Genomic DNA, 26,145 nt, shown 5'->3' with positions numbered 1-26,145 from the left:
CTTCATTGTCCATCTCCATAGTTTTAACAGAAAGATATTTCAGCTTAATTAAAGCATCTCCTTATTCTGTACCTTTTCTGAAGCTTCTTTTCTTTCCTGTCACTGGTAGTTTATGAAGTCTCTTTTCATGTTGATCTCTCTCTCTCTCTCTCTCTCTGGATAAAAAGATTAATCCGCAAGTCTCATCTGGGTAATGAAAGAGTTAAAATCTTGCCCAGGCTTTTGTAGATGGTTTGGTGATCTCTGCCGAACAGGAGCTGGAGCTGTCTGCAATGGAAGGTTCCTCATGGCTGCTCTGGAGCGTGTGTCGCTGTCTCTGCTTGCTGCAGGTTCAGAGCCCCTTTCTTTCTTTACTCGGCAGTCTCTGGTGAATTCAGTCACAGCAAAAACTGCAGCCGAGCCAGGGACCGGCCTGGCCCGGCCAGAGCCCGGGGCAAGCCCCGCAGGCCCCATCTCCCGGCCGGGAGCCGCTGGGCCCAGCCCAGCCCCTGCCCGGGCCGCATGGCCTGGGCATGGAACGGGAGGCCTGGAGCTCTGTTACCTTTCACAGCCAGGAAACAAAGAGAACCCAGAGAGCTCTGGTTTTACACTTTAAGGTAGGGTTCACAAGTTGATCTCACCTTTCAATGGCTAAAACTGCTGTCAATTCTCAGCAATGACCGATAATTGGTCAGGAGAAAAGACTCTAGTCAGTCCCCAGCAACTGCAACTTCCTTAGAGGTAAAGTAACCCCATGACAAGCAGCTCTGGCTGCTCTAAAGCTTTTTACTGCCTCCCACCCACCCCACTGCAGTTATACACTTGGGTACCAGGCTTGTTTATCTGGATTATTGCCACTGACCCCATCTTCAAGGCTGGTAGAGGTGGACAATGCAAATATGGTGATTAGAAGAGTTTCCAAAGCAGAGCAGTCAGCTTTTACATAGGCTTTTTCAGACAGCCTGCATGAAATTTGGTGGTGCCCAGAGCTCTCTGTCACTGTGTTGACTCTGGAAGCACTGTGCTTGTATTTAATTTAATTAAAATTAGACAACCATCTGTGGATCCAATCCATCAGTTCTGTGGCAATGGCAGAATAAATGTGGATCATGATTATCCACTGGTTTACCATGTTAGTAGAGTTCTGGAATGATGATCTCTGGCTCTGTTGGCCCCCTGCAACAGGGGCCAAAGACCAAATCCACGTCCTTCTGCACATCTGTCCTGTGTGATGCCTCACTGCATTTTAGTCATAGCTAGCATGCCATCTTCTTCCCATCTTGTCCCCACCCTTCCCCTATCCTTATGTTCTCCTTTCCTCTCCTCCCCACTCTTGTCTTCCACTGAGCTACTGCCTCCACATTCTCTGTTTCTCCTAAATTTTTTCTCTCCTCTTGGACAACTATACTCTCCAGAGTACATTTATTTCACTTGCACCAAGGGGTAAAGATAGATGCCCAAGTTGTGCCTGATCCTCTTTCTTTTCCCTTTCTGGTCCCAGCTAAACAAGGCAGATTATTCAGTGTTCCTTATATTGTATGGGTTTTGTCAGGAAGCTGATAGAAAAGCCACAAGGTTGGATATTTTTGCAAATAAAATAGTTTCTGGTTTTAGCCTTTCAAATATTTCTGCACTGGTGGTCAGAAAACAACCAAAAAATCATAACTCTTCCCAATTATGTCTGCAAAGCATCTTATTGCCTGATATCAACAACCTTCAATGTTTTTACTTTTTTTTTTTTATATATTTTTAATTAACATTTACCAGCTAAAAGTAATTGAATGTGCAAAATTATGGGTTTATATATTGTTTTCATCCTTTGAAATATTTTTAATTATAAGAACATAGTGTTATATCTACCTAAATGAAGATCCTGCAATCAGCAGCCATTGTTTTAAGTATTTTTTGTAGTGAGAAATAACAACATCTATAGGAAAGCAGCTGTCTGTTCATCCCATCACTCTGAGATGTGCTTTTTTATTATTATTTTTTTTAGTGTTTTTGTTTAAAGAAACCTGTCTGAAATGGAATTAAGAAAAGATCTCAAGGACATGGTAGTAAAGTTAAAGCCCTGCCCCACGGCCAGTATATTTCATGCTGCATGGTCTTTTTTGAAGGCTCTGGATGATGACTCAGAACATATTTGCTAAATATCTATCTACAAGAGGCTTCCCATTGATCCCTGTGCCAGTCACTAAGGGTAAGTGTTATTAAATGTGGAAGAATTCAAAATCACTTCAATTATTTAAAAAACGTAATCACTTGTCTCTCTCTGTGATTCTTTTCCATGTTTTCTCCTATCTTTTCCCTTGTGCATTTAAGGCTTGTCATGACAGGCACTGTCTCTTACTATATGTTTGTAGAATATGAAGGAAAATAGGAATGTGCCTAGGTGGAACACATGACATATTGCTAAACAAGAAATAATAAATGAGTTTCAGTAATTATAGAAGATGGCAGAGTGTACCCAATTTTCATATATTATCTGAAGTACTCTATTTGTTGTTGAAAACATGCCTCTAATTTTTAAGGTATTTTTTTGATATTTCACTTCCCAATACAATTTAGCTTGAAATCTTCCTCTGATGTTTCATTTTGCCTATTTATTGAGGTCAGGCTGATATTTCCACCATTCTATTTTTCTTTTATCAGGGCTGTATTTATTCTCTCCCTTGCATTCTTACTGTAATTGCATATGAAGTCCTTGGGAAAGTTGTGTTTTTCTTTTCCATGGATGAAATATGGACTGAATTTATGATGGCAGGGTGATTTCTCTTGACCTGTTGTTTGGGTCTGCAGGAGCAAGAACAAAGCCTGTAACAGACCTTGGGAGACTGTAGCCCTAAGGCCAAGGTCACATCACGTGTGGTGTCAATACTTCCTTCCCCTTTCTCTATCAAAAATGCAGGGGACTGACCAGGTGGGTCAGCTGGGCACAAGTGTAAGGTTAACTGTCTTCTTGGGTCCTTCAGCTGGAGTACAACCTGAAAATCAAGGGTGTGAATATCTCAGCTTGGCATTTCTTAGGCTGAACCTTGGAAAGCTGTCTTGGTCCCTTTGGTCTGAGAAGGTAAGACCAGCAGACCCAGCAAAAAAACACTTTGATGATGAAAGCATTGGAGAAGTTGATGTGTGAAGACACCCACGAGGAACTGGATTTGTTCACTCTGAAGAAATCGTGGCTTGGGGAGTTCTAATTGCAGCCTTCCAAGATCTCAAAGGTGCTGATGGAGAGTGAGTTATCCACTTCACAAGGATGCATGGTGCCAAGACATGATGCAGCAGGCATAAGTTTCCTGAAGAAGAATTCTGCCTGGATATGAAAAATATTCCTCACAGTGAGAATATTCAAACACTGGATATTTTACCCAGCAGATTGCTGGAAGATCATCTGAGAGATACATTGACTTGATGTGGCCCTGCTTTCAGAGCAAGATTCAATCTTAAGAACTTCAGAGATTTTTGCAACCTGGTTTTCTATGCTTCTGTGATTCAATGTTTCTTTTATTCTTCACATTGTAAATACATTCATACCCTGACTTCATGCCTAAGTGAAGCTATGATTTTTCCAATAGACAGGCATTTAAGGCGTATTTCTATATGATGCACTTTCCTTGAGAGAAATATTGAATTAATATTTTTGCTTTTCCAGGAGGATGAATGTGATATCACCTACCAATTTCTTGAGGAAGGAATAAAGCTAAACAGCCAATAGGCTGTTCTGAGTCTTTTGTGTTACCTCCATGATTCAAGTTCTACCCCTAGAGAAAGAGGTGCATGTTCAGCCTGGTCTGTGTCCCTTTACCTTTGAGGTAAACTCTCTAAGACAGTACAGTCTGAGCACATTACTCTGCTTTGTGTCAGATATCACTATGGCAATGGAAAAATATGTCAAGACTGAATGTCATACCTTTGGGTAGCTTCATGTGTTTCTGACATGAAATACATTATATCAGCCTGAAAAATGAACACTTCTTCAAAGCCTTCTGAAGTACCTAGTTTGTCTTAACATAGGCATATTCCAGGTATTTGGGTTATAGCACACCAGTATCATAAGCCATGACTAATAAATTCTTTACACTGAGAAAATCTTTGCTGAGTACAGGCCTGCATAGCAAAGTGTTCCTGGAGTGAAGACATTTGAAAGACATTTTAATTCCAATGGCACCACGCAGAGGGCATTAATCTTTCTCATGATTTCCTCTATTGTAACAAAGAAAAAGATTTTTAATGTGCAAACCTCGTTAAATCAATCATCCTTGGGAATTTAGATACACAGTGTGATAAAGGCAACAACTTTCAATACCTAGAGGCAATTTTTTCCATATGTTTTGGGTGTTGGGTTTTAGGAAACATAAGCATTTTAATGGATTTTTGGCTCTATTTACAATATAAAATTTTAATTTAAGGATGCCTTACTCTAGGTTAAATAATATAAAGTTCTCACCTATAACAATGGAATATGAACCTGTGTTTGGTGCTTTCAGGTATAGTAAGGATGACAGTGGAGAGGTCAATCTAAGCTATCAATTACCTGGTGCTGCAGAAATGTGGTACAAAGTATGACAAATATTGAAAGAAACCATTGGCTTTTAGACGTTCTTGAATTTATTAAATTTTTTAAGCAAGTGTTTCAGCTATTGCATTTCTTCAGTTCCTGGGATTTAGCAAGGCCTCTTTATTCAATAACAAATTTATACAACTTAAAACTGTTTGCATACCTGGAATTTGGTTCTTTATTTGGAGAAAATAAAAGTGTAATACTACTTGAAAAAGCCAAAGATTATGTCATTTTGCATCACAAAGAGATGGCTGACTATGTCTAATCCTCAGGCATTTGTCAAGCCTCGGCTTCCCGTGGGAGAAGATTTTTACTGAGTGCCATAGCCTTTAGAGCAAACTAGGACATTTGATGTATTTCCACATGGATAACAGCATTACATGACATCTAAGTAAACTTACATTATCCATTAATTGACAGCTTAGATCTGTCTGGCTCAAGGGAAACAGACAACTGTGTGAAAGCTGGGGTAAGGTTAGAGGACAAATGTCAAATGTCCCTGGGTTATATCTCATGAGACAGCTAGAAGTCCAGCATTGTTACCTGGATTTAGGCTTATATCATAATCTTTTGCCATTCTTCCTTTTCAAAAAACATGGTTTTTTTGCAAATAGAATAGACCATGGGCACTCAAACAAGATGATCTTTTTTTCCTTTAATTGTGTGGCTAATAAAATATAATTTCAGAATATTTTAAGAGATGTTTAATGTATTTGTGTAATCAAATCCCTTTACACAATTTTGCAGCTCCAAACATTTATGCACTTCACTATATAACAGAAACTCAGGAAACTTTGTATCTCTCTGCTGTTTGTTCTTCACTCTGAAGAAAAGCATCTCAGTTTAAATGAATGAAATAAAATAATAATTAAAAAAAGAGAACAAATAAAGACTAATAGGGAGTCTGTATGCAATTTAGGATGCCTAAATGGCTTAACTAGGCTTGGTGAACTACTGAGTAGATTTTTTTTGTGAAAACCTGGCAGTCTTAGGCGTTGCCTCCTTAAGAAGTTGAAAGATAAACTTTGTTGAACCTTTATCTTCATCACCTTCTGCATTTGTTTATCGAGTACTGTCTTAAGCAAGTAGCTAGTGTCAGAGTATGTAATACAGTTTTACAGTCTTTGTGCAGACTTGAGGATCACAAAAAAAGAATGAGATGAGAAGGCAGATAAAAATTATCCATGACATTAGAATTCCTTTTAGAAACTGGAAGTTGCCCCCTCTGACCTTAATCACTTGGGTCTTGATTTGGTTGTCTCTTTCGCCTGTGATTGAAGGTAAAACTGTCCACTTCTGCTGTCCAAGGAAAAGGAGCTCGCACATTCTGGTATGGAAATAGCAGAGATTCTCAAATTTTGAGCTCAAGTAACATCTCCCAGGCATCTCCATCCTGGCTACCTGGCTACCATGCAGCGGCCTTGAAGCCTGTGCAAAGGAAACACAGGCTATTTGAATTAACTATCCTCCACTCTGGATGAACAAAGGCAGCATTCATGATCCTTCATTTCATGGAAGAAAATACATCACCTTTTTGATCAGAAAGACTGGACACTGTTCTGAAGAAAACATTTTCTAGGACCTTTGCCACTGTTTTCCTGGTGACAACAGTCTGAGCCTCTTTCCTCAGGTGATGCAAAGATGATTTGTGATGATGAATCCCTCCGTGAAGGCATTAAGACTTTCTGCATCTGCAGGAATGAGGAATGTTAGTTTATGTGTATGGTAAGCATCTGTGAAACAGCTGATGCGTTTACAGTTTAAACCCAGAACTATCCCTCTGACCTACCACTTCTGGGCTCATGCCTTTGTGCCTTTGCTAAATACCTAGACCAAGCCTGAAGAGATAATAATCTAGTTGCTCTTGGCATCTTCTGCTGTCAGATTTATCATTACTTATTAACTGAAAACTAAAAAACATGACTAATTGGATTAAACTGAAGCTACTGTTCCTTCCTGATATGTACCTTTATAAAATTTTTTTTGGATCAAAATCAGTAACAAATTACTTTATTTCCACCACTATTTCCAGTATTTCAGCTGGTAGCAGCAGGACTACAAAAATGGTCAATATCCAAAACATTTCGTAATTTATGCTTGATTATGTTTTGTGGTTCAATTATTAAGTGCTGTCATGTTTAGCTTGGCTCTGATGTGAGTTCTGTGCTAGGTTTATTATCAGAAGTATTGTAAATATAGCCTTCTTTCTCACATGAGTTCTTGCACTGTGTGTGTCTTACAGGCTGGAAATTACAGTATTACAAATTGTCTAGGAGTTCATATTTATTAAACAAGACAATAACAAACCAAATATGCAATTTTGTGACAATGCTGTCACACTGCAAATCACAGTGGAGCTTCTTAACAGCAAAAAACACAGGTAAAGCATAACAGAAAATAACTAATATAATAAGAAGGCATAATAAAAACAAAGGCAATGATGTAGTTATAAAAAACATGATGAGAAGGCTACTGTAAGACAGATAAAAAAACTGTCACAAAATAAAACAGCTTTACAGAAGCCTTGTTCAATGATTTTAGACATACACAATAAATAATGTGTTTATCCCTTTTTGGAAAATGTGTCAGGTGCAAATTAAGTTTTCTAAATGCATTTTGTAGTCATTAAGGCTTGGACTGATTCTAAAATTAAAAGTAATTCTAAAAGTGTGAGGAAGAAAGTATATCTGTTGAAACTGGTGGCGTGTGCCTGATGCTGGATGAGGTGATCTGGGACCTTCTAAAGGCTAATGGGGTATCTGGAGTGCCATGGACAAACAACCCTTCCACAGCCACCCCTGGTCTGGCAACAAAAGACACCACCATTCCTTGGTGGAAAAAGAAAGAGAAAAGGAGATAGTCCTGTACATGTTGTTTATCCCCCAAAACATGTGCCCCAGAATATTTTGAGCTGCCCCTGCTGCAAGTCCCTGGCTGCTTTGTACATCAGCTTTCCAGACTCGACAAGTGGGCTCAGGACATACAGACACACAGATACATCCTCCTTTTTATGATAGCTCACTCTTAAATTACAAGCCTTTAACGCACCTTCAGATTATAAAATACTGTCACACAGAAATAAAAGCAGTGAAAAAGAGGCAGGCTGCAAATTCACTGTCAAGGTTTAGTAATTTGCAGAACCTTTTATTAAATCTTCCATTTTTCTGGAATTTACAGGCAATTCTAAACCTGAATTTCAGCACACATTTGCTTGAGGAAGCTATTACATTAATAACTGTGTATGACATGCATGGAGAACTATAATGTCTTACAGACATGTAGGCAAAACAGCGGATTTTTAGGATCTGAGAAAGTACAATTTGTAAACATAGTGCAGTAAAATGCCTTCTTCTCTGTTTCTCTGTTTCTCACTGGCTGATTTTCAATTTATCTCCTTCCCACACTCTCCCAGCAATTGCTGTATCCCTTCTTAAGCCAGCAATCCTAAAATGCACAAGGTCTGGACATGTCACTCAGAAGTTCTCATGCAGCTGCACAAATGAGGAGAAATACAGAAGACTAATGAGAAAACAAATCTGCTCTACACTGCCATACACTACAGAAACCGAGAGGTTGTTCAAGACTTATCACTCTAGGGAAAATAATACGCAAACCTTACAAGAAGTACTATTGGGGTAACAATTAAGATGTATTTCTGTTCTTTTTTCTAAACAAAAATGTTGGTTTGGTGCACACATTCTTTTTTTTCCCTTTGAATCATAATCTTTAATCACATTAACCTTGCAGACAGCCTGCATAAGTTACATAACTTTAAATATTCAGTATTGATCTCCTAATTGTCTTTTTCCCATGGTAGAAAACTGATGCGGAGCTTGCCCCATCTACTGCCGTCTTCTTTTATTAATTTATAGAAATATGAAAGACCATTTTGAAAACTCCATATTTATCTGTATTCTTCCTGGGCTGTGCTCTCATGAAAGCACGTGTTATTCCTTGTGGTAATTTAGGACATGGTTTAGTGGTGTTCCTGGTAGTGGTGGGTTAATGGCTGGACTTGGTGACCTTAAAGGTTGTTTCCAGTCTAACGGGTTCTACAGCTCTATATAAAAATATAAATCCATTTCTATATTATATTATATTATATTATATTATATTATATTATATTATATTATATTATATTATATTATATTATATTATATTATATTATATTATATTATATTATATTATATTATATTATATTAATTATATTATATTACATTACATTATATTATATTATATTATATTATATAATATTATATTATATTATATTATATTATATTATATTATATCATATCATATTATATTATATTATATTAATATATATTAATATATTATTATATATTATATATTATATTATTATATTATTATATTATTATATTATTATATTATTATATTATTATATTATTATATTGTATACCTCTATATAGAAATCCCAGGAAAAGGTTTAGGTGAGCTTGACATGGTATGAGTCATGGTAAAGAACACGTGCACATACTTTCCCTTCCTTCTCAGAACTGCCATAGCTTACCTGCACAATGGAGTTTAAGCAAAAAGTGTGAAAATCCAGCATTTAAGCTGCACCATACATTGTTCCCTCTCTGACTGCAGAGGTCTGCACAGAGATTACATCCAGCTAGCTATCCAGTGGTTATTGGAAGAATACAGACTGAGAACTCAACTCAGCTACCACAGAAGTACTGTATGATTTAACCTCTTGAAGGGATTTTAGGCACATATTGAAGAAGAACAAAGCCGTTTCCCATATTACCCATTTGAGGTGGTTTGCTTTTCAGCACACAATACTTACCAAGACTGCTATGATTTGCCATGCCTACCCTGTTATGTGAGAACATTTTTGGTGGGACCCTCAGGTCCCCTCAACTCTGTCAAGGTTTGCGTTATGAAAGCTGGTTATCTGAGCTTATGCCTTACTTCACTTGAGACAGTTTACACCTATCAGCTGTAATGTTCCCGGCTTTCTGCTGTTTCTTGATTTAAAATACTCCTCAATGAGTGATTTCAAATACAAAAGTTTTGAAAACTGTGATGGAGTCAGAGCGAAGTTTCTCCCCTGACACAGCCCTGACGATCCAGACACTAACAGGGATTGTAAATGGTTTGTACATCAGTTCAACTATGCCACTGGTTTGCAAGGACTAGAAAAATAATTCCTCCTTCTTGCCGTCTCTTCAATCTGTGTGCTAAGGAAAGTTTGTGGTAAAATTTGGCAGTCATCCAGCATTTACCCAGACCTTTTTTTTTAAGTCTAAATGTGAAGATAATGTGAAGCACCTGAAGAAGAGATGGAGAGACACCACCCATACACCCTCCCTTCAGCTACGTAAATTCATTTGTTGGGTTAGACTTGCGCTCAAAAAAACCAGAAGTGCACAAGTGGATGCACTTCTACTCATCAGCATCGTAAAAGCTCACAATCCAGCAATGCTGGTCATGATTAAAGCAGTCTGAAGCACCACAACCTGTTTGATATGGGTTTGATACACACAGATATAGTGCCATACTCCCTATGCCTAAGTGCACCCATTTTAAATTGTATTTTCTTCAACTTAGTGGGAAAAAAGCAAGAAACGCAGGTCGATGTGGAACATCAAAAGGCCACTGATCTCTCCAGGGGTGAAAAGACAAAGGAAAAAAATACAAAAATAAGCCTTTTTTTTTTTTTTTTCTCAGATGCTTTCAAGAAAAACAAAAGCTGCAGCTCTATTTTACAAAACACACTTAAACAACCTAACACTGAATTATTCATGCATGTTCTGAAATACATGCTTTGTAACCCAGAATTAATTGCCCTTAGTGGTGAGTGTATCTCTTCTCATTGTAAATACTTTGTCAATTGAAATACAAACGTTCTGCACAAAAAGAAAAGATGTTAACACAAACAGTGTCATAAGCTTAAGAATATTATCACCTTCCTTTTCCTAACGACTTTGGACCAAGTTTTATTTTTGAAGCTGACAGACAGACTGGATTTTCACTGGTTTGAAAACTCAGGCCAGAGATTTTTCCAATGATCAGATCTTTTTGAGGAGGAAATTCACTGATTCTGCTTGCATGCAGACATAATCTAAATTTCCATTTGTCTTATCAAACTCCCTCTGCTAGGATTTTTCTGCAGTTGATAATAATTTTGTAGGATTTTAAGACTGGACTGCTCTGTTAGAGGCCTATTTCTACCCAGACAGTCATCTGACTGTCTGTGAGGTACCTCTTCTTGAAATACATGGCTGAAATCAGTGTCACTCCTGGAAATACAGAATACAGAAGAGCTTGCCTTTTGACTGGTATAGTATAAGAGAACCACAAAAACTCAAAGTGAAAAAGAGATTGGGGCTTTTCTGAAACAAAAGCAAAATCTTTCGCAGTATGGAAATCAATTTTTTGCAATGAAGCTTTTCTACTTGATTAGGTACAAAATGCTTTCTCTGTTGATGCCTAAATATCAAGTGCACTTTGAAACCTGTGCAATTGGATACAGGGATTAGGTGCTATATTTCAAACCAAGGTCTATTCTTCAATGCTGCCTGCTAATGAAGGAAAGTTATTTCTTATCAGAAATACCACCTGTGCCCTGTGTCCTTTAACTGGGCCCTTGAGAGTTACTCACAAAACAAAATTTCATTTCACCACAAAATTCAGGGTAAATGCAATTTAACTAATGGACTCAACCTTCAGCACTTATGTTGCGGGTGGTAGGAGGAGAAGAGTGACTAATTAATTTCCTCTGATCCCATGGCTGTCATTTAAACTTCAGGGTCCTGCTGGCACCAACAATTAGATCAAGCAGTTATTCATGGCACCGCACAGTTGGCTCTGGTCTTATCCTGGGCAGAGGGGAGGGAGAGACAGAGGCATCTGAGGGCCACTGAAGTATTTCTTTGCTAGATAGGGACCTTTAGCTGACCCATCAGCTCTGGTTAAGACAGTGACTTTGTATGTGATATGTTTGATAGGCGTGTGTTAAGGCTCTGCTCTGTTGCTTAAAGGGGGAATTTCAGTTGCAAAGGGGAAAGGAAAGTTGGGGCATGGCTGCTGTGGTCTTCCAACCTAAGGGGCCATGAAGACATCAGTCTTGTTCTTGGCCCTTTCCTCTTATCAGTCCCACAGAGCAGTCTCTGTTGCTAAATGTTTGCCCTTCTGAGTCTAAAATAATGGTAGATCCAGTCTTGGGTGTTGCTCAAGAATTTTAGCATTTCCCATGGCTAAAATGTATGACTCCAAATGAATCCTGACATCTGCACACCCAAACACATCCTTTGCTGGCATCACACCTTGCCATTTTTCTGCCCTCTCATTCTCAGCATCCTTTCTTGTGTTTCCAATAGCTCAGATCCAAGTCATGTGGACATTCAGGTCAGGTTTGGGCAAGGTAAATGAAGATGTTAGGGGGTGATGTTAGGGTATGAAGTTCAATTGACTCTATTAGGAGGCTCATGCAGTTTTTATTATCTCAGCCTGAATATCTACCTGGAAAGCCTTTGGAGAGGGGGAAAGCGAAGATCACACAAGCATCCTAATCCATTTGTGGGATTTAAAAATCACAGCTTTAGGCCAGTTTATAGTGATTTATAGTCTTAATTTGGTGATGTGCTGATTCTTTTCTTCCTTATGTGGATAGGGAAAAGCACTTTTCATATGCTCTTATAGTTCATTGGCAACTCTGGTCACCTGGCAAGCATCATGATTATCACAACACCAAGAGGCTCAGAGGAATGTGACCTTCCTCACAGGGATGGGAAAGATGTGACATTCTCTTATTTTCTGGCTTTTTTTTGCTTTTGGGGTTGTTTTTTTTTTGAGCTCTGACATACCATAACCTATATGAGAGGTGCCATGGCACAGATGAGAAGTAAGAGTGACAAATAGCTTTCCTTTTATTTGGAGGTGTGAAATATGCTGGGAGATGTTGCAAACTATATTAAGGCTCTTATTATTGTACTAATTAATGACTCATGCATATATAATATATATATATATATATTCAAATGCTGAAGAGCAGCTGATGGGTTTGGACATACAACTGGCAGCTAATTACCCTGTCTCCAAAAATCAGATTGCTTCAAAATTTTTCAGAGGCTGTGCAGCTAAACCCTAGTGTTTATGAAAACATCAGCTATTTTTTACCAGTTAGGTAAAACTGGAGTTTTTATTCCTCAGAAAAAGTACTAGCAATTAACTTAAAGTATATTTTTTTCTGGTAAAAGAAACCCACACTAGATGTGACAGGCAGGTGAACAGAAAAGCATGTACACTCGGGGCCAGAATAAGATATAGTTAGTGGTCCAAGAGGAAGCAAAAATATGCAGTAGAGTTCACAGCGTTCATTGAGGTTGGAAGGATATAGCAGTGTGTCAGAGCTGCACACACACTGCAGAGTCAAGACACTGAGGATAAACACCACTGGGCTGTATTTCAGTTGTCAGACACTGTATTTGCAAGCTTGATCTCAGTTTTGTGAAAGAGTGCTATGGATGGGTTGTTCCCCATATAAAAAATGTAAATGTTTTCTTTCTCCATTTTTTACAGATAAACAAAGCCATAGCTTAATCTGTGTTATTCCCAATTAAGACTTTTCATGTACTTCACACCTAAGTTATCCTACGTGTAAAGGCTTGGTTGTGCATGAGGAGTGACAGAGGAAGCCGTCATGCTCACTCATCATAATATACCATTATTTTATTTCTGCTGTAATGTCTCTTCTAAACATCATAAAACACAACCAGTGGCTAATGTGGCAGACAAGACATGAGAATAACAAAGAAGAAGCCCTGAAAGAACTGAAATTTCTTTTTTTTCAGTGGCAATGTCATTCACCCAGAAGGGGGAGATCTCAGCCTGCATGCTGCAGCAGCCAGCACCTAGCCAGTATTTCAGCTCCAGCTCAGAATTTTTCTGACAGGGAGATTTCAACACAAACCATGCAATTTAGTGCTGGAGCACACTGGACTTCATATGCTTAAAAAGATGCACACATATAGTCATCACACTTCATAATTTAATAAACTGCTAAAAAATTGCACACGTTTTCATTTTAGCAACTTAGGTCCTGCAACTAAACTCACAATGCTACAAAGACATTTGAATTTTTCACTAATATGTCATGAGCACTGCACCCATTGCAAATTAATGAGTCTCTGAATAGCACTGTGCATTTGTCATTTGAATTTATGCTAATGCACTGAGATCTCCTGATGATGTTGATAGTCCACAGCAGCTGCTCAAACTATAGAATATACATGCATATTCCTTCACATTTTATTCATCTTTCCTTGAATTTTTATGATCTATCATTTGGACTGCAGTCCTGCAGATGGTTATTGATAGGGCTGCTAATTCTCTTTGAGTTTACACCACAGGCTTGACCCCCAACCCTGAGCAGAAGTAATGGACCAGTGTTGAGAGAATTATGTACATCACACAGCAGCAACCTCAGACCAGTGGGTCAAAAGGAGTTCATTGAGGACCAATGGTATTTACAAAGAGCGTTGGCATGGTAACTGGTAACTGTTTCCTCCCCTCCACACACAATGAATCATATCAAGTATAATTTATTTCAATAAGTCAGTCTGAGACTCATACAAATGATATGTCATTGTATATGGTATCTGTTCTTTTCTGCATGTAGAGAAGAGTAAAGGTGCCTGTCATGCACCCTTCGCACCCAGAAGAGAGTATGCAGTAGCCCTTGTATGGGAGTGACTGCAAAATGCTGGCCAAAGGCAAGACAGCAACCTTTCCATCCAGAGTTCAGGCAGTGCCATTGTGTAATGAAGAGCAGCGTCAGACTGAATCCATTTGGGGTCCTGACAAAGAAACAAAGAAAAGAACTACTAGGAAAACTAGAAATAAAAGTTGCAAAACATTTATCTGTGAGCTGTTGTGTATAGGAAGTTTGAATATTCCAGAGTAGACTGCAGTCTTTACCAACTTTAGCTTTAAATATGACAATTATAGTGCTGCTAATATACCCAGGAAACAATTATTTGAGCTGCCTAATCATTTTCAAATGACTCAGAAAAAATCAAGCACAAAGAAATAAGCAGCACAGATACAGAAAGTACAGCTTGTTAAGAATCACTCCACTTTTTTTTTGTTCTCTTCCAGGTTTCACAGGGACAGGGAGGCTTAACAGTTTAATTTTGAAACATCTGGGAGTAGTGATGCTGTACAATATAGTGTGGCCTTTTGTTTGCAGCAGGTTCTTTTAGAGGGAATGAAGCTGTGTCACATGAGGGAACTTGACTGAATTATCTGATAAATGTCAAAATTGGACAGACACATTCTTACATCTCGTAAATACTGTCAGGAAAGAGTTTAGAAAAATTAACCAGTTCATCTCTATTATCTCAGAGAAGCCCTGGAGCTGAACAATGGCATATACAAAGGGAAAAGAGAGCAGACTGACTCCACAGTCTCAAAGCAGCTCTGAGCAGAACCCTCAAGAGTGCCACTTAATATATATATATATACATGTATATATATGTGTGTGTGTATTTGTGTGTCTAACACTCTAGCACCATTCCTAGGTTAAAGGCCTGCTTCAGATAAATGTGTTTCAGTAAGAAGCAGCAAATAGCTACTTTCCTATAGCACTGTAGTTTTCCCATCAAGAAGGGTAAAGACATTTTCACTGTTCTCAAAAAACTTTGAAATGTAAACTTGTTCGATTGATGGCTCCTTCTGGTCCTGGCAGCCTTTTTGATAGCTGGTGCTCTTTCTGGAATACTTGTTAAAAATGTCTCTGTAGCAAAGATGTTGTGTTTTTTGTTGGTGTCTTTTTTTTTTTTCCCATATAATTTTTTTTTTTTAAAGTCAGTGCATGGAAGAGCAGAGATAGGTTCTTGTCTTCAATAGAGCAGACTGACAGGTGAACACCTACTCTTACTGCCCTTTTACATGATAATAATTTGTGAGTTTAGACTACTTGAATGCAGTTTTCTTCATTTTTCATTTTTAAATTTTAAATTTTCAATCCTTTTTGAGCACTACTCCTGCTCAGGAAAAGTGGCCATTGCAGACTGTTCTGGAGGCTGTGTGTCAGGGTTGGAAGCAGTCACATGCACCACTGCCATGTACTGTTTAAAACCAGTGCATTCTACAGCTGTTAATGCCTCCCTGCACAGAGTTTGACCAAAATTTACAACTGGATGAGACCCCAACACGAAAGACAGTATCCCATGTTCTTCCTTCCACCAGTGTCCATCAAATTCTGACCTTTATGAGCACAGAAACCCCTGTTCTGGTTTGATGGGTGCCTGTCTGTTTGAGGCAGCCCAGCTTTCAGAACAACTGTGCTTACATACTTGTTTATCAAGCTTGCACGGCTCTTAGTTTGGGAAAAATTTTGCTTTGTGCATGTAAATCTTTTCCTGGAGATTGTCACATATGCTTGTTTCTCATCTCTCATGCTACCTCCTCTGACCCTGTTAGCTTCATCAATGAAGTGTAATTGTAAAAGAAATCTTCCCAGTTGAAATAACAACCAGTGTCAAGGGGGTTTTCTGGAGTAATACCTTGATGCTAACCACCACTCAGCTTTTTCCATTTCACTTTTTCTTTCATTGTACTATGAAGTAGCTATCATTATTAAAGATTATTCTGCTGTACAATTGCAGGGTTTGTTTACCAAAACCAAAAAACCCAAGAATCTGCAAGTGCCTCCCAGCATGTCTCATGGACTAAACCTTGTTCCTCATTCTCCCTGCACTAGTCTCACTAGATCCCCTTTTTTATTTCTTTGAAAGGATTTGTGCAAACACACATTGTAGACAGTGAATAATTCAGCCTGCTGACAAATAAAGACATGGCAGAGGATCCACATGGGCAATAATGTCCTTATAAACAAAGGACAAAAAACTAATCCTGATAGCATGCTATGCTAGCCATGTCTGCTGGTAAAATTTACAGTGCTCAGTAGTCCCTCAAGGCTCCGAGGAGACTGTATATCTCAAAAGTGGCAACAAGTTTTTTAGGCTTTTGTAGTCTTTTATGTTAAAAACCTTTGCAGGTGATTTTTTATCAGTGTGCTTGTTAAGTGAGAGAATATTTGATTTACTTTAGTTCTATTTTAGCTACAACAATCACTTCTCAGAACATCTTTCTAATGTTTCAGATTTCTATAAAAATAGCTTTTTCTTTTTCAAATGACTGTCTTAAAAAAAAACATGTGTGAGGGACCGAGGTAGTAATGCACATGTTAAAGTTAGAAATCTACAGGGAAAAGATGAATTTGAGTCAAAATCTGAGCATTCCAAACCCCACATACTCAGTGTCATTGGACATCTGAGGAATTTGGAGCTGGATTCTTAGATAATGTGGGTCAGTCTTGCCTTGTTGATAACAAGGGATTGATCTATAGGGATCATCAATCTGTCTCTTTGGGAGATTTCATTATGGTTCCAAAATGAGATGCTGCCTTCTGATTGTAACCATATCAAATACCCAGCTTGTATTTGACCTCATACCTTAGCAGTGCTACAGATGCCTTGAAAAGTATCCCAGATTAGAAGAATTCAAATATATTAAAAAACTTCACCTATTAGTTCTATTGTTTCTTATGCATGTTAGAAAAAAAGGCCACATTCAAACCTCAGTCTAGGTCACAGATAAGAGTTGCTCCCAGATTTTTTCTCTTTATTCTAGGAATACTTGCTAGCATAACATAGGCTGATAGAGTTCAGGGTCAAGCTGGGAATACCACCCAGGTATCCATCAGGATATATATCATCAGGATTGGGGAAGGTGGTCTGTAGGATGAGGCAGATGGGAGAATTTCATCCTCGCTCTCTTCATCTCTAACAGGTTTTAGCAAGACACGCTCTACTAAAGAACAATCTGAGAGCTGGGTCAGGCATACAGAAGTGCTTATAGTAAAAATGTAGTAACAAGTATAAATTCCTTTTAGTAGTTGTTGGGAGTTGGCAGTTGGAAGTGGTACTGTGTATGGTATCTTCTCTACAGACTGCCAGGCACATCCCAAAGGCATGCTGATGAATACTTTCTGATGTGCTCAGTATTACAATGTACTTCTCTACCTTTTGGAAACAAGAACATATCCAGGGAATAGCATTTAAATACCTGTGTCAACAAAGCAAACTCATGCCAAACTTGGCCTGTAGTTCTGAGCACTAGAGGAATCCTCAGATGGCAGAGTCTGCAGTCTAGATGGCCCCAAACAAAACCTGGTGCTCCAAATTTTAGACATATCTCTGTTCTAAATTTAACATATTTTTTCAAATCTATGTATTTAATTTTATACATGAAGCATGTATAATTCTTACTTTTGAAATTCCATATGTGGAATTAATGTTTATTGTCTTTTCAAATTGTGTAGGATTTTAACTCAGGAAAGATAAGTTTTAAAAGAGACTCAAAATTTTGGTGTATTAATCTTCTCTGGGCCTTCTTCTCAGCAGAGCTCAACAGCTGCAGTGGAATAGCAGCAGTACCACCGGTATTGTTTTCCTTCTGGTCCCATGGTGCTGACATTACCCTGTGAATAGGATGCTTGATCAACAGTTCTAATGATTCAAGTGCTGTCCCAGAGGATTTGTCCTTTCTCCTTTGCAATCCCCCCCTAACGTGGTTCCCATGTGCTGTGTAGAGGCTCAGGGACTTGTCTGCTTAGCAGACTTGAAATCTCAGCACCAGGCAGTCTGCCTGCCACAGTAATCAGTCTTTGTAACCCTTTTTGCTTTGTAAGGCAGAGGAGTCACCACATTTACCTTAAACCTCTGTATTTACCTACAGATAAAATGCTGTGATTCCAGCATGTACTGGAGTATAGGTATATGTGTGTGGGAATAAATCAAGAGTCCTTTTCTAGTACAAGTTCCACAGATTTCATGCTCTTTTTTACCCCTATAACCAGAATCACAGGTTGCAAAGATTCTGCTTCGCTCAGAGGGACTCATGGTCAAACTGAAAAGGAAAAAAAAAATAAAAAAAATCATCATACCATACTTCTTAGTAAGTTCTATTTTCTCTTTCAACTAGCCAACATAAAAACCTTTTCTCCTGGCTTGTACAATCTTTTAAAGTACTAACAAGTGTTCTGTGCTTTCTAAGAGATTCTTTTTTTTCTTTCATAGCTCCAGGGTTACCACCCTAGTAGGTGTGGGAAATCTTTTTTCACTTCATTATAAGACACTTTGTGTGTACCATCTAACTGGATTTGGCCAGCAAAGAAGAGCAGATATGTCACACACTGAATGCTTTTTTCCTCATTCCTAACATCCTAGGATGTTGCATACTTTCATGTTCTAATGGAGGTTTCTTTTACCAGTGACCAATGTTTCCTCTACTCTCTAATGCACTTACAAGTTCTGTTCTGTTATAATTTTCCCTCCTGCAGTGCAGTTTCTGCCAGTGTTCCTGTCGAGTACTGGGAAAATTAATATATTGCCTAGAAAATCTGTATGCCAGAGAATGTTAGCTTGTGTACAACAGCATCTTGAGTCTTCTCCATTATATGTGTGTGAGAATTGCAGTGAAAATCAGGAGAAAAAGGGCAATTCATACAGTGTAATTCACCACAGGCTTTTTAGCAAACCTTTGCCAACAATCAGTATCTTGGGTCAGGCAGTGGTAGATATAGATAAGCACTCCAGGCTTATGAAAATGAATTTATTCTCTGAAAGCATTGCATATACTATTAGTTTATGACAGAGGAAAAATGCCCAAGTGCATTTCAAACACACATTTAGTCAAGTAATGTATTCTTATTACCCAGTTCTGTATCTGGGCTATTTTCAGAAATTGAAAGCACTGCTTCTCTTTCAAAGCTAGCCACTTCCTTTTTGACTGTCTTCCCACTCTGAACATAAAACAGGTGCATCAGCAATATTTGGCAAGTACATACCAAAAGAACTTCTATCTTTAATATCCAGCATTTCATATTGTTTGCCTTATCTCAGTCATCAACACTGATTCAAAGCAATTGAGCATCACAGCACTGACTACAAGCCAAGTTAGACAAGAATTGGCAGGGGTTACAGCTGTGGGAGGACCTGCAGGAGGAGGTAATAGCTGCTTCTGTGAGCCAAGGGATGCCAGTTATAATACTTCCTTCATATTTCTCATTTGGTAAAACAGTTTCCTTTGTTCTTTTATGAAAGGTGACTGGACTGATTAAGATTTCCAGATGCAAACAGACAACTCATCTCACATCCCTGGCAAGGAAAATAAAGTGGAATACACTTCACAGAGAAAAGATGATTCCAAATGTATTTGGCAGGGTCATAAACAGTTGAAAACTGGGTCTTACATTGCAAAGGCTCAGGGATCATTAGCCTGATGGTATCTTCAGATGATGTAGTCCTCTGCAGATTGTATTTAAATGTCAAAGTACCCATGCTTTACACTGTATTGGAGAACAAAGGCCAGAAAGAGTTAAATTTAGAAAACACAGTCTTTTAAGTGTTATTTAGGAAAAAACTCCTAGTTTCAGCTGGGAGCAAGATGAAGGAGGAACTGTCATGAGTTAAACTTTGGAAAAAATAGAGGCCCCTAGGCCCTTCGGGTTCTCGGGTGAAGGATCACAGGTTGGTGACTTGCAGTTTCATGGGCTGCAGGCAAAGCAAAATAATTTGTGAAGAAGGATTAAAGTCCAGAACTAGTGCATCCTTCCCCTGCCATGTCACAGACTGAATGCTGACCCCTGTTACAACCGTTCAATTTTGTTCTCTTGTTCCCTCTGATGAGGCCTTTCCCTTCCCTAATTTTTCATTAGCAGAAACTATTGTAACTGGTCTGGTGTGCTGTAAGTATACTATACTAATAAAATAAAATTTATCTAATCTAATAAATATATATAACTAAATGCACTTGCACTGCCAGCTATCAGTGATATGCAAAGAAAATATGTTCTGAGATGTGTAAACTCTACAAAGATTTTTTTCTTAAAAAACCCCAAATCACTGAAAATAAGTAAGAGTTAGAGACTGCCTGTGTCATCCCTATCATACAGAGAAAACTTTAGAGTAATTCCACACTTATATTCTCACTCCTAAGTCAGACATCTTGAAAACAAGGAGCTAAAAAGAGGCATAGCATTAACTTAGTACATTAGGAGACACCTATGTAATTTAGGATATAGAACTGAAAATTGTGATTTGGTTGAGTATCTTGCCATCATCTAGAGCCTATCTACAGAGGTAGATGCAAAATGAAGTCAGACTCATGGTCTTACAGGTCACCTTTGATGTTCTGCTGCTGTGTTGGTGGTGTCCCTGTGAAGGTGTCCACACTATTCCACTCTGAATTAAACTGCCTTTGAAGTTTCTTGTCATCCATAGATACCAACTTACAATACAATTAATCATGCTTCAAAATGGTTTTTACATTGCCACAGGAAGGCTACAGATTGAGAGATTTTTTGACACACCTTGACTTGCACAGTGTGCATTCAAACCATTTCATTCTCTGCAGTTTTCAGTGCAAGATGCTGAGACCATCAGCATGAATTCTGGTTTCAGTGTTCAGCCCCTCATGATGAGAAAGACATTGACATGCTTGAACAAGTCCAGAGAAGGGTAACAGAGCTGATGAAGGGTCTAGAGAATAAGCCTGATGAGGAACAGCTGAGGGACCTCTGTGAGTTCAGCCTGGAGAAGAAGCAGCTCAGGGGAAACCTTCTCATTCTCTACAGCTACCTGAAAGGAGGCTGTGGCCTGGTAGGAGCTAGTTGCTGCTCCCAAGTGACAAGTGAAATGTCAAGAGGAAACAATTTTAAGTTGAGCCAGAGGAGGTTTAGTTTGGATATTAGGAAAAATTTCCTCACCAGAACAGTGGGCAAGTCCTGGCACAGGCTGCCCAGGGCAATGGTGGAGGCACTGTCCCCAGAAAGTCTTCCAAGTGACGCGTGGACATAGTGCATAAGGACAAGGTTCAGTGGTGGCCTTGAAAGTGCTGGGTTAATGTTTGGACTTGATGATATTAGAGGACTTTTCCAATCTCAATTGTTCTGTGATTCTATGACTTTGCTAAGGAGTTTTTCACAAACAGTTTTGTGGGTAAACCTCCAGTGTGGACTGCTAACAGCAGCTCTGCCCTCCTTGTAAAGCCATTTATACTGGGTCTGAAAAGGAGTGCCTGGTTCTGATCTGTTGTCCTGCTTCCCACTGAATTTGCCTTAAACAAGCTGGTAATGACTATCACATAAAGTAACAATCACAAGACAACATGTTTGAGATCACTTTGGGCTTTGGTAAGGAGCTGTGTCCCCTTGCAGCCCATCCAAATAACTGACTCCTGTCAAAACAGCTCCTTCAGGCTCCCAGTAGTGGAGACACCATCCCTGGAAGGATTTAAAAGGTGTGTAGCTGTGGTACTTGGGGACCTTGGTTAGCAGTCTTGGCAGTACTGGATTAAGGGTTGGATTCAACAATCTTAAAGGTCTTTTCCAACCTGAATGATCCTAAGGTTCATGCTTTTCCAAAGAAAGTAATTCCTGTTGCAGTTAAGACCATGGATGAATTCAGTATTGTGATCAATGCAAACATATTGTTCTTCCCAGTGTATTTACTTTAGTTGTATCAGTGAGAGTTCTGCTGCTCTTAACACGTAGAGATTACTAATCATCATTCTTTTAAAGCATATAGGAAAATGATATTGTACACATTAAAGATTTAGGATTAAATAAGTATTAGTCAGGACTGATTTCCACTCTCACAATTATTGATTTTCCCTCTTCATCTTTCAAGCAATGTATTTTTTTAAGTTTTTTTTTTTTTTTTTTAATTTTTTAAACTTAGAAACATCTTAGAAAAATCGTTGTGGCAAGTCAAATGTTGAAACTGTCCCTGTGTTTCCACCACTAATGCTGTTCTGTATTTTACATAATAGTTTTATTTTTTTAGGTGAGCTGAATTAAAAAAGTCATGTGGCAAAAGTAATTCTGTTTTATTACAAACTTAATAGCAATTTTTATTTGTAAATTATTCACAAGCAAATGGATGCAACCTCCTCTTTCTAAAAAAGAAAGGGGGAGATGTTGCCGCCTGTTAGTTTACCTTCATTAAGTATGTTTGTTCACCTTCGTTGAGTTTAGAGTTGGTTTGCCCCAGTTACTCCCCACTATCCCGATATAGTTTGTTCCCAGTTGCCTGTCATTGTAAACCTCTCCCCTCTTTCCAGATTGTTCCCCATCCATCACTTTGGTCCTACCCCCAAGCCCTATCAATCTATGTACACCACACCTTTTGTTCTGGTTCCTTCCCTGCTCATCATCCCTTGCTCGATGCCCTATTGGTTGTATAGCTATCCTCCCTCCTCCAAGTCCCTACCATTGGATTTGTGTATTGTAACCCCTTCCCACGACACCTCCCCTGCTGCCACATTATTGGTTGTTGTATGAGCCGCCCACAGGCTTTAAAACCTGGCGCACAGAGGTGCCCAGGGTCTCGACTCGGACTTTCTCCTCGAGATCCCAGCCCTGTCCCTCATCGCCTTCTCCCTGCACCTGCTGGAATAAACTTGTTCCTGGGAAATTGGAGGACTCCGAGCACTCTCTCTCCCTTTACTGCACCTCGTGTCGCCCTGCATACTATAGAGCCCGAGCCCAAAGGAGCTCTAGAGGTTCCAGGTCGAGCCACACAGTGCTCACTTGGTTCCCCACTCCTGCCGCTGACGCTTGGCACGAGCTAGCCGGGGCGTGAAGGGCCGAGCGGGCAGCGACACGTAGAGATTACTAATCATCATTCTTTTAAAGCATATAGGAAAATGATATTGTACACATTAAAGATTTAGGATTAAATAAGAATTAGTCAGGACTGATTTCCACTCTCACAATTATTGATTTTCCCTCTTCATCTTTCAAGGAATGTATTTTTTTAAGTTTTTTTTTTTTTTATTTTTTAAACTTAGAAACATCTTAGAAAAATCGTTGTGGCAAGTCAAATGTTGAAACTGTCCCTGTGTTTCCACCACTAATGCTGTTCTGTATTTTACATAACAGTTTTATTTTTTTAGGTGAGCTGAATTAAAAAAGTCATGTGGCAAGAGTAATTCTGTTTTATTACAAACTTAATAGCAATTTTTATTTGTAAATTATTCACAAGGAAATGGTTGGATATAAAACTGTGAAACGTAAAGCTCAAGGAATTAATATGTAAAAAAAAGAAGCATGTCAAATATATGCATATTTTGTGGAAAGAGTTAACAAGCCATTTAAATATGCTTAAAAATTTAAGCCACCTAAATATGCTGCCAGGGTGGTGATGCTGGTATAATCCAATACCCTTCAGAAACCCAAGAATATAGATGGGAGAGTGATGTTACATGTGTTTCCCCCCTGGAAAATTTCATGAGGAATTGACACCTTGGGCATGAAAGTAAGCCAAAGGGGATACATAAATGAGCCAGCATCATCAGCTTCAGTAGTGATAAAGCTATTTACTGAACCTTTATGGTCAGAGACAAAAGTTGTTTATAAATAAAAACTGAAAGACTCACCAGAACAATCACCTTGGAGAGGAAAGTTCCATTAACTGAGCAACCTTTCCATGGGAACTTTGTCAGAATGTGAGAGACACCCTCTGTCTTGCGCTGTATTACTGCCACATCCAGGAGATGAATAACACACAGATGCTGTTTTTGACTCAGTGTAGGTCAGCAGTAAATTAGGATGGCACAGGTATTGTTCATTGGTGTACAGCAATCTTTTTCTTCATAATGTTATTTCATTTTGTAACTTTAATTGTTACAATAATTAAATTGCTGCCTGCATACCTTTTTGGGCTTAACTCTCTTTTTTGTCCACACACACCTTCAAACATGATCTGTGTAGAGGTAAGTGTCCACATCATGCTGGAAAACAGAATCATTATGTATCTTTATCTGGTTCAGAGCCCCATTTGTGAGAATATGAACCCTGAAGGGGTATTCACTTAACTCTCATTTTGTCTTTTTTTAAAGCCTGACTGTTTAAATAGGAGAAGCTTTCCTAATGTGGCTGCATTCTCATCTATCTCATCTTTATATGGCCCTTTTTCTTCCTTGCTTTGATTTGTACATGTGGAATGTTTTTGATCAGATAACAGCCAGTGGATATGTTGCTGTCTTTATTCAGGACATTGGTTTTGTAAGCTGCAAAGCTGATAAACACTTATATGTGCCTTATTTCCTTTTCTGCTCAAAGATCCTATTGAGACATCAGCTCATCTGGTGAAAATATGTTTTTTAATATATAGTTGTTGTTATTAATTTTAAATTCAACGCTATCATATTTGATGTCTGCATCTTTCAAAAATGCAAAATGATGTCTTGTTGGCAATAATGAATATGAGTCTAACAGAGAAGAAAAAAGGGAACCAGCCTTAACATTTCTTTGTTATAAAATTTTTATCTGAAGAAAGGACCGTTGAGAATATTAAAACTTGACTCTTTGTCTGTTAGCCTTATGAAAGATAGAGGTATTTTTAAAACTAACATGGCTTTGTTGTCTCCACAGTTATGATGCCTTACACAGCAGTTTTTCCTTGAGAATAAATCCTTGAGAGAGAAGATAAAACAAATGCCATGGACTAGTGACTGGCATATACCAACCAGAGATATATTCACATGAGAAAACTGCTCAACAAATATTTCATCTATCTGAGATATTTTCCAGCTGAGTTGCCTTGCTATTCTGTTCCCACCACATTCTCTACGTTGCAGAGACATCTCTGCAGTGGAAAAGCAGAGACATTTAACTTCTGCACTGGACTGGGAATGCTGAGACTGCTTCAGATGCTAAATACCAGGTCAATATTTTTGTTGTTTCAGTTGGCACTGAATAATGGAAACAAACTTAATATCAGTTCTTTTCTCTGTATAAAAGAAGCAAATCTGGGAAGGGTTAGCTATACGACTCAAGAGCCCCTTTATGCAATAGCTAAAAATTCTCATGAGCTAGAGGTATTTATGTATTTAATATAAAATGATGAAAACCTCGCAATACTGACTTCCTTGACATTAACATATGGATCTAACTTGTCTAACTATGTAAAAGTACAAATGATAGAATATAAGGAAATCATTCAAAAAACCTTGGATTCCAAATAAAGAGGAAACTGAAGTATTGTTATGGAGGTCAATTTATTGAAAAACATTATTTCAATTAGCTGAGCAGGTAATTTTTTTAACAGAACTTTGTAGTAAAAGTTCTAGGGTAGTGCCAATCGTAAGGGCTGAATGTCAGTGCAGTGCGAGTCGTGTGTTATGAAAACAGAAAAAAGATATTAGACTTATAAGATTACTAAAAATAAATTATTTATTTCAATCACAAAATTTTGCAACTTGTTGAATGTTCACTCTTCAGAGAAAAACTAAAACACTGACTAGGAAAAATAAATTCATTGTACCTCATGGAGTTAGATGAATTAGTAATGCACCAGTCTCAGAAATAAAAGAGGAAAACAGCTGATAGTTGTACAGCTTGTTCCTTAACCTTCACACAGAAAATAAGGCTAAAAACTCCCAGTTAATTAGCTACAATTAAACAGTATATGTGAACTTTCAGAACTTAATCATCTAATATGCCTGTGAAGTTATTTGTGTTCAGCTGTGAAGTAACCAAACAACTGTGCAGCATGCATTTGATAAATCTG

The 26,145-nt window shown here is 38.4% G+C and overlaps 1 long non-coding RNA gene across 4 annotated transcripts; it reads left to right on the top strand.

The window, feature by feature from the left end:
* The first annotated feature begins 458 nt into the window (after positions 1-458).
* LOC111941637 (uncharacterized) lies at positions 459-25,617 on the top strand. Of its 4 annotated transcripts, none has more exons than XR_015280819.1 (6): positions 459-596; positions 1,976-2,179; positions 3,632-3,791; positions 5,821-6,265; positions 6,783-6,920; positions 25,008-25,617. It is a non-coding gene; the product is annotated as an uncharacterized LOC111941637 (long non-coding RNA). The 4 variants fall into 4 exon arrangements; XR_015280821.1 differs by lacking the exon at positions 25,008-25,617 and adding an exon at positions 10,232-14,027; XR_015280820.1 differs by lacking the exon at positions 25,008-25,617 and adding an exon at positions 7,953-8,112.
* Positions 25,618-26,145: the final 528 nt, after the last annotated feature.

The sequence above is a fragment of the Cyanistes caeruleus genome, chromosome Z (genome assembly GCF_971803275.1).
Source record: "Cyanistes caeruleus chromosome Z, bCyaCae1.hap1.1, whole genome shotgun sequence".
Classification (NCBI taxonomy): Eukaryota; Metazoa; Chordata; class Aves; order Passeriformes; family Paridae; genus Cyanistes; species Cyanistes caeruleus.
Note: the sequence above shows the minus strand (reverse complement) of the source record. Positions and strands in the feature narration are given on the sequence as shown.